General features: G+C 50.0%; 1 protein-coding gene across 3 annotated transcripts in view; it reads right to left on the bottom strand.

Moving 5' to 3' along the window:
• RALY (RALY heterogeneous nuclear ribonucleoprotein) overlaps nt 1-21,552 on the bottom strand; it is a 117,315-nt gene that overhangs the window by 62,196 nt on the left and 33,567 nt on the right. For all 3 annotated transcript variants that reach the window (XM_082773016.1, XM_082773015.1, XM_082773014.1), the window contains exon 2: nt 10,805-10,895. The gene's annotated coding sequence lies outside the window, so the exon portion shown is untranslated. The remainder of the gene's footprint in view (nt 1-10,804; nt 10,896-21,552) is intronic.

Here is a 21,552-nt window from a genome sequence, read left to right as displayed (position 1 = left end):
GAAGAAATGCCAGTGTTGTAAAGAGAAGCTCAGGGAACCATTTTTCTACGGTCATTTCTCTTGGAACACCCTATAAAGTGACATCCACTGCCCTGCTGAGCACAGGCAGACTCTGAATGATGGACTCAGCACCCTGCTCAGAACAGGATAACCCCCCATATCCCATGGGATTTGGCCCTCAGACCCAGTCATCCACCTTGAGGCCAGCGGGACCGAGCTTTCCCTCAAGTACTTCACCAAAGGAACAAAACAAAGGCTGCGTGGTTTTACTGCTGAGGTGATACTGAGCAAGCAATGGCCCCAGTATCTGCCTGCGATGGCCCATGCATGGTTTGTGCTGTGAATTAATCCTGTACCTTTTTGACAGCCAGGCACACCTCTGGCCTTTTGAATTTACCGAATTACTTCGTGGTCCTGGAGACTTGAACCTCCGGGACCGCGAAGGACTTTGTCTGTACTCTGCTTGTGGGCTCAGAAACACAAAACTTACTGGAAGGCTTGGCCTCTCCCCATTATAAATTCTGCACAGCCTTAAACTTTTTCCTCTAACTGCAAAAAAATATGAAGTGTTTTTACAGTACCATAGGTTTTATGTGCCATAAAGCAGCATCTGGGTGATTTCCTGATTTCCACACAGCTTTGACTTACTGCATGCCTTAATTGTCCATTTTTGTTTACAATGTGCAAAGGAAAAGCTTAAATGCAGCTTTCCACCCCCTGCAAATACAGATATTGTTGTTTATTTATAGCTCCTTATTTGCAGAGAACCTACAGAGACAAACAGAAATGTCATTTACCGGGGAAGGCAGATGTACTGAATCAATCACTGTGCCGAGGGGCCTGGGGTATTTCACAAAAGAACCACAATTCACAATGTAAGATAAATTACCCAAACCTTTATGCTTCCCTTCCTGTCAGATGCTGTCTCAATACGAAGTTGGCGTAAAATACGGCAAAGCCCCTTTTTCTAGCTCGAGATCTGTTCCTCAGCCTTGAACTTGACCAAGCTGCAAACAAAAAAGGAATTGTCTCTGTATTTACCCAGCTGTTGAGATTACACCGAGGTTTTGATCTCGAGTCCCATCTAATGGCGTGTGATGTGAGATGGGTAGCGCTCATTGACCACCCAAGTGGGCTTTACATTTCCCTTTGCAGGTTGGGAAAAAAATCTGCCAGCACGAATCGGTGTAAAACTGCTCTTAGTGGCAGGGCAAGGGCTCTGCCTACATTAAAAAAGAGATATTCCTGCATCTGCAGACACAACACAGGAGAGATAGCAGGGAGCTGGGCTGCTTTTCCTGTGTAATGGTAAAAATTGTTGCAAGATAGACAGGGAGGGATTCTTAATTTGGAAAAAAAGGCCAGCACTTCATGGACACCTCTGAATTTCCCTGAAAGCACTGGGAAACGATCTGTTTTCAGAGTTTATCTGAAGGATCCTTGGATGAAGAAGGGAGAACAGAAATTAGGAAGAACCAAGACAACTGTGCACAGAGAAGGGGAGAAGGAAGTGGTGCAACAAGGCGCTGCGGCGTTTACCTTCAGGTGGTGCTGGTAGACGGACGGCCAGCCTGGGGCTGGAGCTGAGCTCACACTTCTCAGCCCCTATCTACAAACCTCTACTGGATACAGCACCTTACACAGGTCCTATATTTCATTTCCTAGCCAAACAATGCTAACACCTCACCACAGAATTAGAAGTATTTACAACCGACCCATCAATTCAATAGCATTCAGTCAGTGTCCCAGGGCAGAGACCTTCACGGGGACTGTCCTTTGCCAAGGCTCTGCTGTCCCTGGGGCAGATGTGTTCAGGACCACCCTTCTCCAGACGTTTTTACTTTCTTGGCCTGATCTCTCAGTGCAGGTATTCCTGTTCTGAGCTTTCTTCTTCAGGAAAAGCAAGCAGGTGATAACCTGTGCATCAGTGCTGCTGCCCTGCGATTTACCAGCACCACACAGGGACTGGAGAGCAACCCTGAAGGCTCCTCAGTATCCATCTCGTTACTTCAACATCTGCTCTCACCGACCCGATAGCCGGGAGACAGGAGGTGGTACATCCAAACACATCCTTTGTACAGAGCATCAAATCCTCCTTGCTTTGCTCTGGCCCTGCATCGGACACGACCAGCTTGGTGTTCATGCAGACAGACACCAGGTATGCGAGCAAGACTCTAAACAGAGCGTTCCCTTGGGTGGACAGCTCTAGAAATGTGGGTACATTATCACAGTTTTGAGCCACAGCATGCCTATACCTTATGCTTGTTCTAGATGTTAAAACCATGGTTCCTGCCACCGACCCTCTCCTGCTCCTGGGCTCTGACTGCAGATCACACAGCCACAGATGATAAAATAACCCGTGTACCTGCAGTAACTGCTTTCCAAACCCGCTGTGGTAATGGAAGGAGCTGGTCTGTAAGTAGATGGGCCATTTATTTACAGATCGTACATAAGATCATACGTAAGTTCTTCCCAACAGAAAGTAAAGCTGAATGTTCCCTGTCCCAGCCATGCACACCCAGTACCTGCGATCTGGGCTGTGGCTGGTAGGGAGCAGCTGGAGCGCCGAAGGGTCATTTATTCCCTCTCCCCTTCCTCACCACTTAAATGCAGACTGGCACCAGCTTCAGACCAGAGGGACAGCTGGGCGGTGGGCAGCCCAAGCCTCTCCAGGACAAGGAACACTTCATCAGCACCAGGGAAACGGCTGGAACAAAGAGCCCCTGAGAGCACCAACCTCTGCCCTTGGTCAGAGCTGAAACCTGGTGGCATCTGCCCCTGGGGGGTCCTTCTTTGCCCCCAGGCTGCCAGCAGAGATGCTGTGCTGGGTGGTGGCCACCAAGGCTCTTTGGTTTGGCAGAGGCTTGTAGGAGAAGCACCATTTCCTTACGGCAACTTGGATGGAAATTACGGTTAGTTAATTCCTTGTGGAGGACAGGGCGAAAAATAACCATGAGCAAGGTGGGGACCTACCAAAGAGCAGGCTCAGCCCTGTTGGGATAGTGCCCACAAGGAAGCAAGGTCGCTAATGGGGGGAGAAATTCAGCCAAGCAATTTTTTTGGGGGGGAGAAAAGAGCATGAGACGATGCTGGCAAGCACAGGGTGAAAGCAAGCTGGAGAAATCAATAAAGGGAAAGGACAGAGGGGGGCGATGGAACGCGGGAAGAGATAAATTAAAGGCTTGCCCAGGGGTTATGATGGCTAGTGAACAATAAATTAAACAAAAGAGGGCAACGGGGACGAGCAAGGTAGTGTGAAAAATTAATTAAAAGGAAGGGAGGCATAACCAAAGCATAAAACATGGGTGCTGGCGGAAAGATTAGAGAACCCAGGGAATGAAGAGGCTTTGGAAAGTGTAATGAGAACCAAGGCAGAGGCTGTAAAGGCTGTGACCACGTGCAACAGCCAGATAAACAATGCAGATGCGTTTTTAAGAGGATGAGAAGCACAAAACCACTGAAGAAGAAAGTAAGCATCTTGCAGAAGGAGACAGCATGGCTGGTGCTGGTACACCAAGCCTCACTCCTCGGCTGTGCGCTCCCCTCACCTGCCTGCAAGTGGTCTCCATCCAGCCCTGTGCCCCCAGAGGAGACTGAACAGGGGCTGCCCGTGGGATGAGGCATTGCAAGGTGGAGTAGTTTGGCCAATATAGCCCGTATTTCCTAAATATTACCTAAACCCTAATCACGCCTCACTTTTCTCAGGAGCAGTAGGGATGCAGTTTTTAGAGAAGTATCTGGGGGCATATGCGGAGATGGGAAATAATTGTGCAGGTATTTTCAGGCCCTTCAAATCACAGAGGAAGAGGACAAATTGGGCAAGCCTGGATCTCATCTTGTCTTTAAATCAGCATCCTTTGAAATGAATGGCCTGCCCTGGTGCCTGGAGAAGGTTGTGATTTTAAGCAAAAGGTACACGTGCCAGAGGAGGGGAGAAGAAATAGTAACAACATTTAAAGCTATGAGAGGCAAATTAAAAAAAAATAAAAAATAAAGGCAGATTATTTTCAAAGAGTAAGATCAATGCACTGACAGTGGCAGTCAAAGTTGGACAAGGAGCAGCACCGTGGCACAGCCGGCGGCAGCGGGCCCCCGCGTCTCAGCGAGCACTCAGAATGGAAGTAGGACAAAAAGCCATGGATAATTAATAGCACTGCAGAAAGCTAAGTGGGTTCCCTGACCTCTCTCCGCCCTCACAAACTTGTCTTTGGCTTCTGGTTAAGCTGGATTATAAATAGCTAAATTGATGGTGTGTTTTAGCTGACAGATAACAGGAAGCAGGTAACTTCTCAGGGACGCTGTAGTGCAAGGCACAGGGTGTGTTCCCAGTCCCTTTTAACACACCAGAGCAGAGCCACACAGGGCGATAAGGGTCAGATCAAGGAAATATTCATTGTGCTGTGATCACAGGCCAGCATTGGGCTGAGATGGGCACTGCAGGATGCTGATACCCCAGGGAGCCTGCACTGGACCTGACCCCACTCAGCATCCCCACCAGACACCACCCGTCCCCTTTTTGTGTCCATTTCTTAAAATGCACAGATCCAGAATGCAAACACAGACCCCTGGAGTATTTTCCCTGTGCCTTCAGCACTCCCTCTAGGATTTGCTGCTGGGACTCAGGGGAATTTCAGCAAGTGACAACAACAACAGCTGCCTTACTCTCATATACGAAGGTAGAAGCTGATGATGGAGAGCCTCTGGATTATTGCAGGGTGAGGTTTTGCAGCCCAGCAGCTGGCCCCCAACTTTGCAGTGCTTTAAATTAATGCCACAGTGCAGGGCAGGCGCCAGCAAAGCATCCCTGCAGCTCACCTGGAAGTGGGAGCTTGCTCAGCAGTTCCAGGACACACGGGGACACTGCTTGCAGTGCTTCCCCCAGACCTGTACTGCAGCAAGATGTCCCCGAACTCACTTGGGAGGCAGATCTGAGGAGGACAACATCCCCTTCCAATGTTACTTCTCTGACTACACCTGTGTTTTAAACTTATGCCCTTTAAAACACTAATTCCTGCAACTAGCAACCTTCCTAGCTACAAAGAGTCAGTGTTCAGCACTGTGGTGTGTGTGTCACCTTCTGCTCAGACTGTGTGTGGCTCAATCCAGCTCCAGAGGCGTGAGTCTGCCCTCCTGACCTACTGCTCCTTTGCAGCACTTTCAAAAAGAAATGTTATTCAAGAGGATTCACGCAAAATCTGTGTTATTTCCCAATTCTATCTGAATTAGAAGAAATTCAAGAGTAATGCCTGTATCTTCCCACAAACACACACGCTGAGATGAGTAGCACGGAGCCACCAACCCTATTTCTAGCTAAGCAATTCCTAATACTTGCTGCAAGCTATGATGCCACAGCCTGGAAAACCCCAAAACCCAACTGTATTCAGTCTGGGGCTTGATGCAACACAGAGATGTGTTCAACCATCAGTCACAGTCTGCAGGTGGGGTTATTTCATCTGGAGGAGGAGATAACCCAAGGGAGGTCAATGGGATGTGGGTGTGAGACCTGTGCCTTGCCAGAAAGCAAAGCCAAGGTTGTAGGGACAGATGCTGAAGAACAAAGCAGGGTTTGATTACAAGGCTTTTCCCTGTCGCTCTAGAAAGAACAAGAAGCAAGCAGAAGACCAAAGCCAGAATTTTGGAAGAAAAGCGCCCTTCCCAAGACATGGACTGTGGACCATCGGCGTGGGGACGCATGGCACTCAGCGCTCGCCGGCTGTCACAGCACGCAGGGGACAGGAGCCCAGCCCAGCCCCGGCAGCACGAGGTCCCCCACATCAGTGCCACCTCTCTGTGCCACCGCAGCCTGCAAAAGGTCACTGCCTCACGGGGGAAACGTGCATGAAGATGAAAATGCTGCATAATGGGAGTGGTAAAATAAGTGAGTTCTTGGCTAATTTTCTAAAATCCCCAATTCAAACCACGCTGAAAGCAAGTCCCAGGCCCAGATTTCTATTGATGAAGGGTGCAGCCATCTGTTTGTTTGTCTTCTCTGCATTTCTTGCTAACTCCTATTTCTCGTTTTAAGAAAATCCACGCTCACATGTCATGTTTGATGCATCTGACAAGGTCAGAGCCATCACATCCCATCAAGCGCACGCTGATACAGCCTTGCGAGGGGAAGCCAAGAAAAGATGTACAAAAAGAGATTTATTTTCAGGTTTTTGTTTTAAGGCATCCCTTTGCCTTCTACTTCCTGACTCCCCTTCCAGCTCTGGTACTCAGAGGGGCAGCCAGAAAGCTGCACCTGGTCTGAGCCCAGCATCTGAGCACTGCACAGGGTAATGTCTTCGCAGTTACAACAGCAGGTGAACCTGGAGCAGATATAAATATTCCCTTGTAAAGGTTTAGAATTGAAAAATTCAGGCACAGACCCTCAAAGGTGACTGGATACCTCTGAAGGATTAAGCACAGCTGACTGGGCAGGGAACCTGGGAAAATTACGGTGGAGAACTTGAACTGCAAGGCATAGACTTGAACCTGCCTTCATCTGGTATTAAATTCTGTTCCCTGGCTTATCTCTGGCTTATCTTATAGCATGGAATAATCCTTGAGTGGGCAGCAACTGGCTCTTGCCAGGAGAGGGAGAAAATGCCTTCTGGGTGAAGGAGAAACAAGCCAAGATGGTTGGGACCTGGTGGTTCAGACCCAGGTGAGAAGAACCTGTCCTCAGTCCTTCTGGCTATCAGCTTGTTTCTCTAAGAAGCCAGGGTGTCAGTAAATACAACCTCCCTGTGCCAAGCCTGTGAGCACTTCGTTGGGCTCTGCAGTGTTCAGTGAATGCCTATCTGCAGCTGGGGGACACGTCTGCGACCGACCACTCAAAGCTTAGAAACCTTTAAAGTTTAATTCTGCAAGCATTTGTGCCTGAACTTTGAGCATGGGAGCTACCCTTGGCCGTAGAAGTGACTCGTGTCATTATCTGTCAGGTGGTGCCTACACAAGCAGTTACTTGGGAAAAGATTTTACATTTTTGATTCACGCACTACCTCAATCTGAATTAACCTTCAAGCGTGGAGAAGCTCTGGGAAGCAAAGATAATTTCAAACAGCAAATCCCAGAGTTAAAAACCAACCCTCCCCCCTGCCTCCCAAATCAGATCATTTAAATTGACGTGTTATTTTGATAAGTTCAAGATGTGCAGAGAACTCAGCTCTCAGCTCCAGCGCTCACTTGCTCATTTCGGCCGATCGCGGAAAACCACCTCAGCTCCAGCACTCAATCGCTGCCTTGGGGAGGTATTTAAACCCCAGCAGGCACAGTGCACCGCATCACACGCGCTGTGTGAAGGCATTGCTCAGGTTCTGCTCACCCCCAGCAGAGCAACATAAGCTTGGCGTGGGCAGAAGCGAGGACCGAGCTCCTCAGCCAAGGTCAGTGCCCACCTCTGGGAGCTCAGCACACCAGGAAAACCCAGTCCGTGGTCAGGGCTGCTCAGGTTCCTACTGGGAACCAGCCAGGCCCAGCTCTGCACAGGTAGGAGAGATGTGGGGGCAAGGGGAGGGGATGTCTCCGTCCTGGGGAATTCGGTGCTGGCCAGCAGCAGGACCCGCGTTTTGCAGAGAGTGCTCGTGGTGCTTGCAGCCAGGAAATAACTCCTTAATAATAATCATCCATCAAAACCACTTTCAACGAGCTCTGCTTCCGTGACAGCTTCACTGCCAAGAACATGGCTTTTCTAGCTCAACACTCACCCAGCCCGTTGTGAGAGCGGTCACAGAGCAAACCAAAACACATGCTTCGTTTTATCTCCTGGGAATCATCTGAGGGTACTTTCAGGTATTTGGGTTTCTTTTCCCTCCCCTTAGGATATGGTCTCCACCTGCACGGCTCTGCTGGCAAGACGATTGCATTCAAAAACTTCCTCTGCACATGTTTGCGAAAGTAAAAATAAATTAAGGCCATGTGCGTGGACACCTCAGAACCCACACTGCAGAAATCACGTAATCTAATTGCCTGCAGAAGAATACAAATTTTTTAAAAGGGAACAACCCACGAGGGGCAAAGCAGGTCAGCGCTGGGCGTGAAGCGCCTGCCCACGCTGGCTGAAATGCGAGTGCTGCAAAGTGCTCGCTGCAAGCAACGGGCCCAGCAGCTGAGAACCTGCTCTCAGGGCTTCACACGCTATCGCTGCTCCCAAAGGGCTCAAGTTATCTTCTTGTGGCTCACAGCACCTGCAGAGCCTCTGGGAAGAGCAACAACTTTACAGTCACTCGAGGTAAATCAGTTCCTCAAGCCGATTCTTTTCCCTGACCGAATTATCCCAGGCACAGAGGGTAACTCAGTCCCACGGTTAGGGTTTTGTAGCCTCATGCACAGCCCCTAGGAGTGCAGCCCCCATGTCCTGCGGCACCAGCCAGGGCAGCCCCATGCCTGCCCCTCAGCCACATCTCCTGCGCCTGGGACCAGCACCTGCGAGTCCCCACCAACCCACCCCATCTCTTCTAAATTAAGCAACCTGTTACATCGCTTCCTTCCTTGGCCCACAGTGTGCTAAGAAGGTCACTGCTAGATCATAGCTTAAAGCGTGACCGAGCCCCGTCCTAATCCAGAGAGGACAGGAACTGCCAGAGCTGATAAATGACCTGAGCGAGTGATTACAGTCTGGATTTATTTGTGATTAGACACTGTGATGGCCCCCTCTGATGCTGTCTTCTGAGACGACAGACAGAAACCTTCATCCACACAGTTTTCATTGAGCTACTGAAACCCTTAAGGATGCTCTGGGTCCTCTCACTATGGGACACTTCCAAACCTCTCTGGGTCAGCCCTGAAACAGGTGTTTCTGTGATCTTCCCAGCATTGCTGAAATAACAGGCATTTTCATCAGCCCTCCCCATTCTCCATAGTTACTCTTAATGCTCTCCTTGAGTTGCCTGAATAACAGATATTTTCACAGCTTTTTGTATGTCCCCCAAGAAATAGGCAGTTTCACAGCTCCCTCTGGAATCAACCTTTATTCTGTGAGCTGCCCATAATTGCGACAAATAATCAGCCAGCAGCATTCAAGGGTTCACAAGCCCTGGGAAAGCACAGGGCTCGCCAATTGATGAAGGTGCTGCAGCTCAAGCCCTGCAGCCTCTGTACGCAGGATAAAAGAGACTTTCTTCTGCTTAGGGACAGCACAGCTGCGCCTAGCTGCAATTAATACCCTGTAGGAAAAGAAGGCTCTGTAGTTGAAAACAATATTTAATATGCCAATGACCAAAACAAAAGTTTGAAAAACTTCTGGCAGAACTCTACTTAAAATGCCCTGAATGTTAAAAAATGATGTATTTCTGAAGAGCCTGGAGTCGGACTTAAGCCATGTGGGTCTCTTCCCACTCAGGATATTCTGTGATTCTATCATTTTCCCATGCTGCTGAATCACATAACTTAATTTGCTGAGTTAAATCTTGGTCTCTGGAATTAGGGTATAGTACTCCTCTTGGTCATGAAGAAGGAGACTTTCAGTCCACTTGTTTGCTTAACATGTCCACATCAGAATTCATTAGGCAACAAGATGTTTTCATTACTACTAAAGGGAGGTATATTAAGCTAGAAAGAGAAAGAGGTTTCAGCCAAATTGTAAACAAAGCCAAATTCCCCTTCTCTTTCAACATCCTGCTTTTGGTTTGAAAGCATTCAGGTGAATCAGGGGTAGCCCTCTGTTATCTTGGAGTGTCATGTATCAGATTTCCAAATATGATTAAAAGTGTAAACCTGAGCGTGGTATCCCTTGGTGTCCACCAAGCAACAGCAGAGCTCTTACCCACATGGCAAGAGGTTCCACCTGGTAACACTTATTTTTTCTCTTTCCTACGTAAGTTCCCAAGGAAAAACTCAACCACGCTACCAATTAAAACAGATGTGTTACACCGTGGCTGTAAGCCCAGCAGAACTGGAAACGGAGAAGCTGCTTTTATCTGCCTGGGAACTGGAGGAGAAAGTCCATTGCTGAAAACATTTCACTACCTCATGCTCGTACCATGCATTGTGCATCGTACAATTGCTTCCCATAAGTCCTGAAATCTTCATTCAGTCTCTGCTGAAGCAAACTCCATTTTTTATTCAGCTGGAGCCCTTTTACTGTGTGCTCAGTGAAACAGAACTCCCACAAACACAGCAAGAGATCTCCCAGCTCAGGACTACACTGACTTCGGGTGCTCGACAAGCACAGTGAGTTTCTAATCGCACCAGCGCTCCCTGGAGCAGCATTCCCAATGCTTAGGGCACAGCATCACTGACCCCCAGACCCTCTTCCATCCCTCCACAAAACTTCTTCTTCCATGAGGTGCTTTCAGCCTGGCCTGAAGCCTGTGTCCTGGCTGCCCTTGGACCAGAGCTGTCCGAGTGCCACCTGAGTGCTTTCTCCATGCCCCCCATGCACCTGTCACAGCCACGCTCTTCTGCCTTACCCTGGAAACACCACAGATTGGGGCTTGGCTTTCATCTTCCCAAGCCCTGACACGGCAGAATCAGGAATTAAAAGGTGCTGAACCCCACCACATCCGAACCATCACTATCTGCACATCCAGGCGTGATGAAGGCACTCTCACCTCTAGTGCCAGCAGCACAGGTCCTCACTGCAGCCATCAGCCTCTGACCCCCTGAATGCCTGCACCAGGCCAGGATGAGTGTGCACCCAGCAGGCTCAAAAGGAAAGCCTTCAGCCTGACTGCAGAGCAAAAGCAGCCAGAATATGAAGCCAGGTGTTCTTAGAGGCTCGTGGTGAGCCTCTCCTTGAAGAGCAGCCGCAGGAATTAAGGGCAGGGTGCTCCCGTACCACTCACCACCTCCGCGTGTAACGCAGAACGCAGCTACTCACCGGGAATGGTGTGGGCACTTGTGTTTGTTAGTCCTTCCCGTCACCAGGTCCGGGAGCAGGCGCAGCACCCCTCTATGGTCTCAGCTTCGCCCTACAAGAAGCAGGACACACAGTTTTCTACCAGTTGTGGCAAGCAGATAATCCAGTACTTTCTAATCCATGGCAGAGGAGGGTATGGCGCATCGGAAAGATAAGCCTCTGGCTGTTTGTCTGCACAGATCAGACCCAAGACCTTCGGACTTAAGGCTCTGAGCTGCTTAGCAAGGGGCTCAAAGCCGGAGACAGAGGCAGTTGTGTTTGCAGGGCTGAATACTTGGGATAGCTTGCTTCAGACTGGCTCAGGCTCGGGAAATCCCACAAAACCTGCTACATCATGTTAGTGCTTGCAGAGAATGAGGTACCCGACGGATAGAGGATGAGAATTTTCTGTCATGATGGCTGGGATTTGTTAAGGAAAAAGAGAGTTTCTTCAAAATTAAATATTTCACAGTAAAGCAAGCATTTTGTTCATTGAACTGAAATGCTATCCTTTAAGCCAGTTCCTCTGGGTTCCGTTTGAACTGCCAGGACACCCTCCAGGACTGCAGCTAGGGTGCCTTCCCTTTCCTCCCACAGGCTGGGACACCCGGTTGGACTGTGCAACGAGCTGCTTTGTCACCTCGAGAAGCCTGTGAGGCAGAAACTAACTCAGGGAGTTACAGTTCAGAAGTGGGAGCTACAGGATTACCCACGGCATTTGTTATACTGGGCAACACCAAGTGCCTGCTTAGCACGCTGCTGGTGCAGCACCATCGGCACTGCCAGCCCAGCAAGTGTCTCTGCTGGCTGGGAAGGCTGTGGCCAAGACAGCAGAGATCACTGCTCATCCCCAAAGTGGACTGACCGCTTTTTCAGTGGTGGGATCCAGATTCCACCAAAACACCCCTCCTCTGCAACCAGCTGAGGCCTCAGCCCCGCAAGTCCTGGGAGAGGACCCAGGAGCTGTGCTCAAACAGCTGGGGTGCAGCGAGACATCCCCGTGCTCTCTGGCCCCCAGGCAGCGGCCGCATCTCTGAGTTCACAGCCCCAACAGTCTCAAGTGTTCACGAACTGGATCCAGTCCCCATACTCCGAGTCTTAAACCATTAACGAGTCCATTAATTGGAACCAATTCCTTCAAATCAGCCTGGGCAAGCTGACAATGTACAAACAAGCAACAGAGCAAGGTGAGGTTCCTGCGCCTCCTGCTCCACCCTCCTGAAGTCGGTGATGATTCCCAGCAATGTCTCCTGAATGAGCACCCAGGGCTCTCACGGATGGAGCAGTACTTTTACACCCTGCTCTGTGAAATACTTGGCACCCGGGCTGCCTGCTCTGACGGGGAGGAGCAGGCAGGGATCTGCCAGCCGTGGCTAACAGCAGGGTGAGCGGTGAATGCAGCCAGCTGCCACCAGCCACGGCCCCCCGTAATTAGAGGCTCACTTCAGCGTCAGATGTGCCACAGCACTGCAGAAGGTCAAACTGGAGTGAAGCTTTCAATTAAAACAGAAAAAGTACTAAGGAGACAGAGAAAGATCAGCAGAAGAACAGCGGCTTTCATTGCAGAAGTCTCAGCTCTCTGGCAGTGCTGAAGGGACAATCCCTTCTGCATGAAGAAGCCACCACAGTGACACAGGCTAAAACCAGGTGGCCATGGGGCCACTTTTGCTGTCAGCCAAGAACCCAATAAAGAGTTAACTTGACAATGCTGTTTCCTCAGTTCCCCTCTGTTTCAATGGGCCCTTCATCCAGGTTTAGTGGACCTCTCAAGAGGTTTGGTTGCATCTCTCAGTACTCAATGAGTTCAGAGATACCATGAGAATGGGCATTCATGCAAGAGAGATGTAGAAGAAGGGAATGAATGAGAGAAATTTGGAGATAAGCTGGGTGGGAGCAAAGCCCTGAACATCAAAACTCTCAGTGACGCTGGGGATGTGGCAAACAGAGAATTACAGGAGCAAATCCCAGTAAGGAAGAAGGAGCAGATTTTTTACCAGACATCTGGATGAACTGCTAAACGCCTTCCCCCATCCTTCTCCCAAACTCACCCAGGTCCCTTGGCTTAAGCAAACGAACTTTATCTTGCTCCTAAAATCTTCCACTTTTGATAAGAAAAAAACAATGTTTTTTCAGTGGGGGCTGGAGGGAGGAATGAGGAGCAGAGGGACACTGTGCAAAGAGCATCAGAAGCACTTAGTTGTGGTATTGGCACCATGCGCTGGTGTTGCTGTGAGACCAAGGGCCAAATTACTCATCTCTGTGCTCCTTAGGATGTGAAGTTTGACTCAGATGAGCTCTACGACATTCACCTCAGATGGAAGGTGTACAGGAGGTGGCGCAGAAGAATCTCACCACTAGCAAGGTCATAGGGGCTAAGAAAAGGAAGTCCCCTTCTGTTGCTCTGTAACCCCTCGTTTCTCAACGCACAGCTACTTTGAAGACCAAATTGTCCTGCTCTTACTCTAAGACCGTCTTTACTGCATGAGACCGAATGAACTCGGCAGGAGGAGCAGCAGGCTCCAGCCTTTGCAATGCTGGAGTCCACCCGTGCAGTGCAGCGCAGCATCCTGTGATTTTTCTAGAATCACTTCAACCCATGATGGAAAAGGAGGAAGGAGGTAAATACCCTGCCAACATACAACAACATCTTTCAAACTAAGTAACTGCACCAAAATGTGCTGTTTTATTTTCACTCTGGGCTCCCAAAGCATTTCCCTTCTCTCCCTGAATGATAACGGGCATAAAAATTAAATATAAATTCTCCAACAAAAAGCGAAACACACTGAAGGGTAATAAATCACCACTACTGGATGGCATTCAGAGGAAGTTGGGGGAAGGAATAAAGGATGAAATAGCATAGATACTGACTAAGATATATCATAGACCCTTACAAAACCAAGAACTCATCTTCAGGGCAGGGGATTCACCACAGTGGGCTGAATTTTGATAAAGAAGCAAAGGGAAGTCGCAGAGAGAAGCAGTGGAGTTGGAACACAGCGCTGCCCCAGAGGGCATGGAGAACCTCACCCCAGCATCCCGATCGCATCCCCACTTCATGCTGGGATGAAGTCCGGAGGGATGCGAAGACCATGTGCCAAACATGACCCACTGGCACCAGTGGGATCAACTGGGATCTCCGGAGACAGCGAGGAAGGTCCAGCCCCACGCTGAAGTGGGGCTGCTGGCAGCTCTGAGCAGCAGCTGTCACAGGCTGAATGCTCTCACCTGATGACCTGAAATTCCTACATCTGCATTTCCAATAACCTGAAACACTCCCTGGGGCACCACACAGAAGCACAATATTCTGGAAACATTATATATCAGCACTGATCTTCGTCTTACAAACAAGATCACCTTTAGTTTTGCAGGCACCTCCTACTTCATTAAACTCAAAGATCTTGCTCTCCAGGGGTTTCCTCCTCAACTGGGGCAGGAAATGAAAAGACAGAAAATGCAATTTAATTGGGGATGAAGCTTCATCTTTACGCTGCCTATCATCATTATGTGTCATTTAAAAACAAGCACGGAGCAGGTGTGAAATGGCACCGGCTCTGGATGCACATAAAAAAGGTTGACACCAACAGCACGAATCAGATGGTGTGACCTGAAAACTCCTTTTCTCTTTTCCTTTTTTTATTTTCCTCAGATAAAAATCCTTTTGATATGGGATAGAAGAAATGACAACTCTGTGAAGCCAAGTGGTTTGAAAAGAAGAGGAGCCAACTTCAGGACATTACCTGGGGCTGCTGGGGCCGTTACCCTTGCCAAAACCTCGCGGTGCAGGGCTAGCGGCAGCGCAGAGGGCAGGCGAGCGGAGGTACCCTGGCACAGCCTTCACCTCACACAGAGGTGCTAACACTGAAACTGCTGCTCCTGCTTCTTCCTTGCCAGGCATCACTTTGCTTCCCCATGCCCTGATGAAGTGTCTGACCGGGTTTGATGCACCCCCTTCTCCTCGCAGGTTACACCGCAGCACACAGCCGCAGAGGGGACCCCGGGATTTGGAAGCTGCCCTGGGAATCGAGTCAGGTGGGAAAGGGCTCTGCTTTCCCTCAGGTTGCCCAAACCCTTCCTTCACACTCCAGGAGTAGGGAAAAAAGTGACTAAACTCTCTTGTCTAGTCACTACTGAGGATGCAAGTCAACTTTGTGCAGAGAGCAGAAGAAAGGAGAGCTCAGAGGACAGGTGGTGCTGCTCACCGGGGGTTCTGCTAACACAGGAGCGTTATAAGGGGAAGGAGACCTGGAGTTCATCTCTTGGACTGACAGAGAGTCTGAGGGTTTAGGGTAGCTTGTTTGGCTCAAGCCTTTGCAGAACAGCCTCCACCACTGAGGCTTTCAGTCTGAGGATGCCCAAAGTCAGATGGGCTTGGACCTGCCTGTGCCCAGGCTCTGCTCTGCCATAAATGATGGTGCTTGTGGCACCCAGATGCCTGTCAGGGTACTTTCAATACCTGCTGGTGAAAAGGTTCCAACCCAAGTGCTAAGAGAGACAGGCAGAAAATGTGGATGAGCTCAGCCACTTAACCTCAAAACCACAGCAGCCTGGTTCAGCTTGGAGCTGGGTTTCCAGGCTCCTGGGTTGTTGGCTGGGTTGGTTTTACATGGCAGTGTGTCTCCTGAAAAAGGAACGACTGAAATGTAAGATCTCTCAAAGGCCTTTGTGTCGTACTGGATGGCATCGGTAACACTCTGGAACTAAATACTGACTGTTTTTCTAACAAGTGCCATTTCTATATCTCTGGCCACCGGAGATAAAATAGGGGTGAACTATGTTAACTAATGCGCTCTAATTAGTAGCTGCCCCTCATTTTCGAAGTCCTGCCCCACATTCTGATGCAAATTCACTGCCTTTCATTTTAAGCAATACACCGGCGTGGTTTTAGTCTTCCAGTGATCCTTTAATGTCATATCTTCTCCCCAGTGAATCAATATTCAGATCCCCTAATTGGAACTTATCTGCTCACCCAGCCTTGGGCTAGGTTTGCTCAGCCTCTGAGTGTATCAGACGCTCTCAGTGACTGCATCGGCAGCGCCCAGCTTTGCACCATGGCTGCTCTGCAGGAAAGCGAGGGGAGATGCTGAGCGCTTTCTGTAATGGAGACATGAAACCCAAAACCATTTCTCAGCCCAGGATGGGATCAGGGACAAGTCAGTTTTCCTGCTCCACTTCAAGAAGTAAAGGCACAGCTCCCCACTGCTGCTAATTTTAAATCACATCTCCATCTTCTGCCTATAAATTCTCTCCTGCTGCCAGAAGGTCACCAGGCCAGCTGGAAAGCTATTTTTCACAACCTTGCTAATCCAGAGGCACCTTGCTGCCTCCTCCCACCAGGAAAATGCTGACAACAAAACTGACTGGTGGCCAGCAGGACCGCAGGTTGGGCATGGCATTGCAGGGAGGACTGGCCTTTACGGTACCACCGAGGAATCCAGGAGACCCAGGATCAGTTCCCGGCTCCTCCCCAGCTGTCCTGCTTGACCTTGGGCTCCAGCTCTGTGCTTCACCTTATCTCTACTAACTGACGCTAACAGCACTTCCCACAACTGGTCATGTGGATAAATTAATTTTTTTTAGATAATAGTTTATTATAATGGGCACAATGGCCCTTTTAAAATAAAAGGGGATATTTTTTTCCCTTGCATCACCACTAGCTTTATAGGAATGAAGCCAAGGACGACTGTAACACATCATGTCTAGGGCTGAGATTTTTATGAGATTTGTGCAGGCTCAGCTCCAGGATCTTCTCCCATCACCTGCCATCATTCCTTGGCAATAAATATTTCCAAGGAGGAGCAGCTGCAGGGCACAAGGAGTGGCCGATACCTCTGCAGTGGCTCAGGTGCTGCAGGCATGCAGGAAAGCTGGTGGAGCAGTGGGGTCCCCCCACCCCTTGGAGGGGCTGCTGGGGTCAGCCAAAGAGACAAAACTTTGGTCTCATCCCTCTGCAGGCCTCCAGACCCTGCTTGTGAGGAGACTTTTGCAATCGCCCAACTGACCTTTGCGAGCTCTTGTTCACCCAGGAGGCTGCATCGTTGCACCTCCCCTAACGCCTGGTGCATCAGGTCCTGCGGGAGGGACACGGGGTGGGAAGGAGAGCACTTGCCATGAGGCTGGGGGCTGCTCTGTGCAAGCACTCCACCAACTCCTTCTCCCAGAAAACCAGCCCGATGGCATCACCACCATGGTGGACTACGTCCGTGCCCCGGGACCACCCTGAGGCTTTTCCAGGCTGCGGGGCTGGGCACACAGAGCTGCTTCTGCGAGCAGGGCTGGTCCCCAGGGGGACCCCACCACCAGGATGGCACCGGGCTCTGAACCAAGTGGCTGAACAGAAAGCTTCCAAGCTGCTCCGCCACATCTGCACACACGGAGCGGTAACAGCATCCAGCGCACGCAGCCCCAGGGAAGGCAAAAATAACTTTAAAAGCCTCCGTGTTATTATATTTTTTTAAAAATGAAAAGAAGTGTAAGAACCCCACAGACACCTCCTGCTGCCCCAGAGCTCCAATCATGCTCGCCAGCCCTCACCCAGTGCCAGCAATGCACGTGGGGCCCATGCTCCAGCCCCGCCACCCTCCCCACACCTCGTGGGACCTCCCCACTTTGGCAACAGAATAAAAATCATCGCAGCATCCGCTGCCAGTGATGATTCTCCCGAATAGAAAGCCCAAGCAGCTAGATCCTACCCACGCAAGAGGTGCTGCTGAAGCACAGCGCAGCAGAAGCCCACAGAGACAGCGGGGAAAGGAAAGGGAAACCTCAGCCACCCGTCAAAACCCCAGCAGTGGAGATAATTGGCTTACACACATTTATCCCTGCACCCAATTATCAGCTCAGTTTAGTGTTTGATTTTCCACAAGTCCGGTCCGGCAGGCTGGCTGTTGTTCTGCTCCATTCTGCCTCCCTCGCTCATTTATATATATATTATCCACTCCTTAAATCATTTTAATAGCTTCTTTACTCGCATGCCCTCCCTTCTCATTCCAGCACCATCAGCACAAGGCAGGTTGCAGATATGAAGGAGCTGACATTTCCCTTTTGAGTAATTTGCAGTGGATTTCTTGCCTGTTTGATGTAGTCGTTTTGTTCTCTGCGATGATGTGACATTAATTATTGTTAAATATTCTTATCTGTTACATACAGTTCTGTTTAGATAAAGGTCAGTGTGTGAACCCCTGACAGTGCTCATCGCTGCCACGCTCTAAAGCCAATTTGTCATTCTCTGCCTTCAATTGCCTCACTTTAGTTTCAGTCCATTTTCCTGTTAATTCAGGCACAGTGGAGAACCATTAAAAACCGCAAAATATCTCAGCTGCTCAGATCAGCACTCGGAAGAGAAATTACCACCTTGGGTCGCTCTGGCTGCATGGGAAGGTCAGGAAACACTGCCCATGCAAATCCAGCAGCAGCCACTGCCTCTGCGCCTGGCCCTGGGCACCACTGAGCGAATCCTGGCTCCATCCCCTCCACACACTCCCTTTGGGCAGTTACAGACAGCAGTGAGATCCCCCTGAGCCTCCTCTCCTCCATGCTGAGAAGTCCCCGCTCTCAGCTCTCTGCCAGCAGTGCCCCAGTCCCTTCCCCATCTCTGCAGCCCTACATCTGGACTCTCTCCAGAAGCCCCTTGTACCTCCAGCTCATGCCCAGTAAAACCTAAGCCTGCATCCGCTTGGTCTCACTCTTCCCTCTCTGCACCTTCCTGCGATGCCAGGGTGGGGATGCAGAGGCCAAGCCCCCGGGCACAGCCGGAGCCCAGCAGGCAGATGTGCCACGCCAGGAGCTGCAGGAGAGCAGCTGGTGACCTTGGGTGGCTCCCCAAGGGACAAGGTGGTCACACAATCTCATGCAGACACGTGTCAGCACAGCACAAACAACAGCCCGTGGGACATCCAGCCTTCGGCAGCAGGGAGAGGTCACAATTACATCTCAGCTTACACCCACAGCTACTGGGATGAGCAACGGGGCTGGCAGCCCAGGTGCCCCCCAACAACCTATGTTGTGGCTTGGTTGAAATGCAAGAGCTTCCACACCTCCATCCAAAGTGCTTCAGCGTCTGCTTCCCCCCAGGCACACAAATAGCCCTAATTGCATCAAGGCAACTGCTCAGATGCTTAAACTCAAGTCCAGGCTGAAGTGAGTGTCTGAATGAGGACTTCAGTGGAGATAAAGGGAGGTGAAAGGATGGTGGAGAGTTGAGCCCGCAGCCTCATGGAGCTGAGGATCAGGGGAGCTCAGAAGGCAGGTGTGTGTAAACGCAGACACTGAGCTTGCCAAAACCAGGGATGCTCCTTCCCGAGTCCCACCTGCAGCAGCAAAGCACCAGAAGCACCACAGAGAAATGCATGCTAGCTCCAGCACTTTCCACATGGAAAGCATTTGCTCAGTTAGCCAAAGCGATGTTTAATTTTGCATTATGCTAAATTGTTTCCTACTTTTAAATAAGAGAATAAACTCTGAACCCCCTCCCTCTCTCTGTAAGACACAAAGAAACATCACATTTTGCTGAATGTAATAAAATGTCTCTTTTACTCTATTTCTTTGTGTATGAGTAAGACAAAAGATAGAAAGGGAAAACACTTAGGGCCCCCTCAGTTCTAGACTTGAGGGAGTAAAGAGTGCCTCCAACATGCTGGATCTCACGGGTTGTGGCACGACGTATACCTAGCAGTTGGACTCTGTGATCCTTATGGGTTCCTTCTAACTCGGGATATTCTGTGGTTATATAAATAAATTCGATAATCCCAGCCCAGGAGGAAGTAGGGCTCCTCCACCACTACTCCATCACATCTCACAGGGAGGACAGAAACCGTCCCCACATGCATTTATTCAGCACAGCCACCAATAAGACAAACTCCAAAGAGAGATTCACACCCCAGGCCCTCAGCTCAGTCACGTGTTAGGGTGTAAGGGGGAAGACATGGTGCTGACCGACATCTCCCCTTCCCCTAGGTAGGACGTGGTGAAGGGCAAGAGCTGGCTTCACATGTTCAGGGAGGTATAAGAAACCTCGGGTCCTCGCCAGCTTTGGGGACAGGGTGTCCTGCAGCTAAAAATACAGAGACAAGTCAAAAACTCAAGGCTAGCAAGAAGCAGTGGTAGGTTGGCTGAAGACAAAAACAGATCTTGTTTATTTATTTAGCCACTGACTATCCAGCAAGGATAGTCACACATGCTGCTTGCATGACTGACAGGCTCCTGCCAACTGCAGGAGTCAGATTTCTCATACAGACCCAGGGCTTCCCTCTCCCCTTCCCTCACTGCAGGCTCACAGCCGTCCCTGTGATTATTTCTAGCTGTGGCACCACACAGGACATTGTGCAGGAACACTGTGAAACAGCACAGGATGGGCACTGCTACTCCCTGGAGTTGCACTGACTCAGTGCCAGAGCACCCGGGGACTCGACAGGAGGTGCTGGGTGCATCAACCCCATGAGCTGCTGGTAAGGCCCGTAAAATCCAAGCCCCTGCAAGGCCTGGGCTCAGACCTGTCAAGAGTTTGGGGCATCCACGCTGAAAATCCATCCCACCTGTCAACTCAGAGACAAGCTCTCAGGGAGGCTTTGAGTAGCATAGCCACATGGCAAGTCTGGGAACACGTCCCAAACTGTCCCCAGATGTGCAGGGACCTGTGTCCTCCTCCTAAGTCACTTCCCTCCTGCCTTTTTTCCTTCCAACTGGAGCAATGTACTTCACAGCTATTTCTTTCTGGGCAAACTGGCCCTGCTTGTGCAGCGTGTTTGGTCCAGGTGCTCCCCAGAGGTCCCTTCCAATCTCAAACTCTGCAAGAAGAGCTACTTATAGCGTGCCCCAGCTGCCCTGAGCTCACCGGCGTTTTATCCTTTGCTACTGCTGCATCACCAGAGGAAGCTCCAGTGTGAACAGACCCGTCACAATCAAAATATTACCAAAGCATTTTAATAAAGCAGGTCGATGAACATCCCGGGCCACCTGAGACACAGCTGCTACCAGCACACGTCTGCTTCCCACCTGCTCAGACCGGGAAGTCAAACAAACACGGCCAGCCTGAACCACGGGAGGGCTGGATATCATGATCCAAATCAGAATTTAATCTCTGATCCAGAGCAAAGACTTGCCAAGATGCCACAAGTACTTCTGCAACAAATATTTGACACCTCATCCAGAAGAGGCTACTTATAGCGACGCCTTGCAGGGCTTCTCATGGAATCACAGCAATGCGGGGATGGAAAGGCTCTGGCTTGGGGCTGGGCACATCTAGCTGTGGAGCTTGGCAAGATCACCAGGCTGAGTGCTCCACAGGTCCGCAAAACCACTGCAAGATCAGAAACAAACCCAGTGAGCACACAGACCCAAGTATTTAAGTAAGGAAACAAGGTGGGAGGTTTGCTTATGACTTGCAGTTTTTCTTGTTGGGAGTTAAAATGGTTTTAGGCATTCAGCTCCTTTCAGCCAGCGCAAACGAGAAAGAGCTGACACCAAGACAGCCATCAAAAATAGCAAAGGAGCACCACGAGGAGCCCCTGAAACAGGCTACACGCCAGCTTAAGCTTTCCATACAGGGCAATTCAATTTAATTTGCCTTACTTCATTAACCTCAATGGATTTACACCTGAGACCAGAGCTGAAAAAAAATCAATTATCTATTTAACCTCAATGCCCTGATATTATTTCCTCTGCCCAATATCTGGCTCCCCACCCAAGAGATGAATTCTTGCAGACCTGCCAGAGATTCGGGTGCAGACTCCATG

This window comes from Aythya marila (assembly GCF_965140915.1).
Source record: "Aythya marila genome assembly, chromosome: 16".
Classification (NCBI taxonomy): Eukaryota; Metazoa; Chordata; class Aves; order Anseriformes; family Anatidae; genus Aythya; species Aythya marila.
Note: the sequence above shows the minus strand (reverse complement) of the source record. Positions and strands in the feature narration are given on the sequence as shown.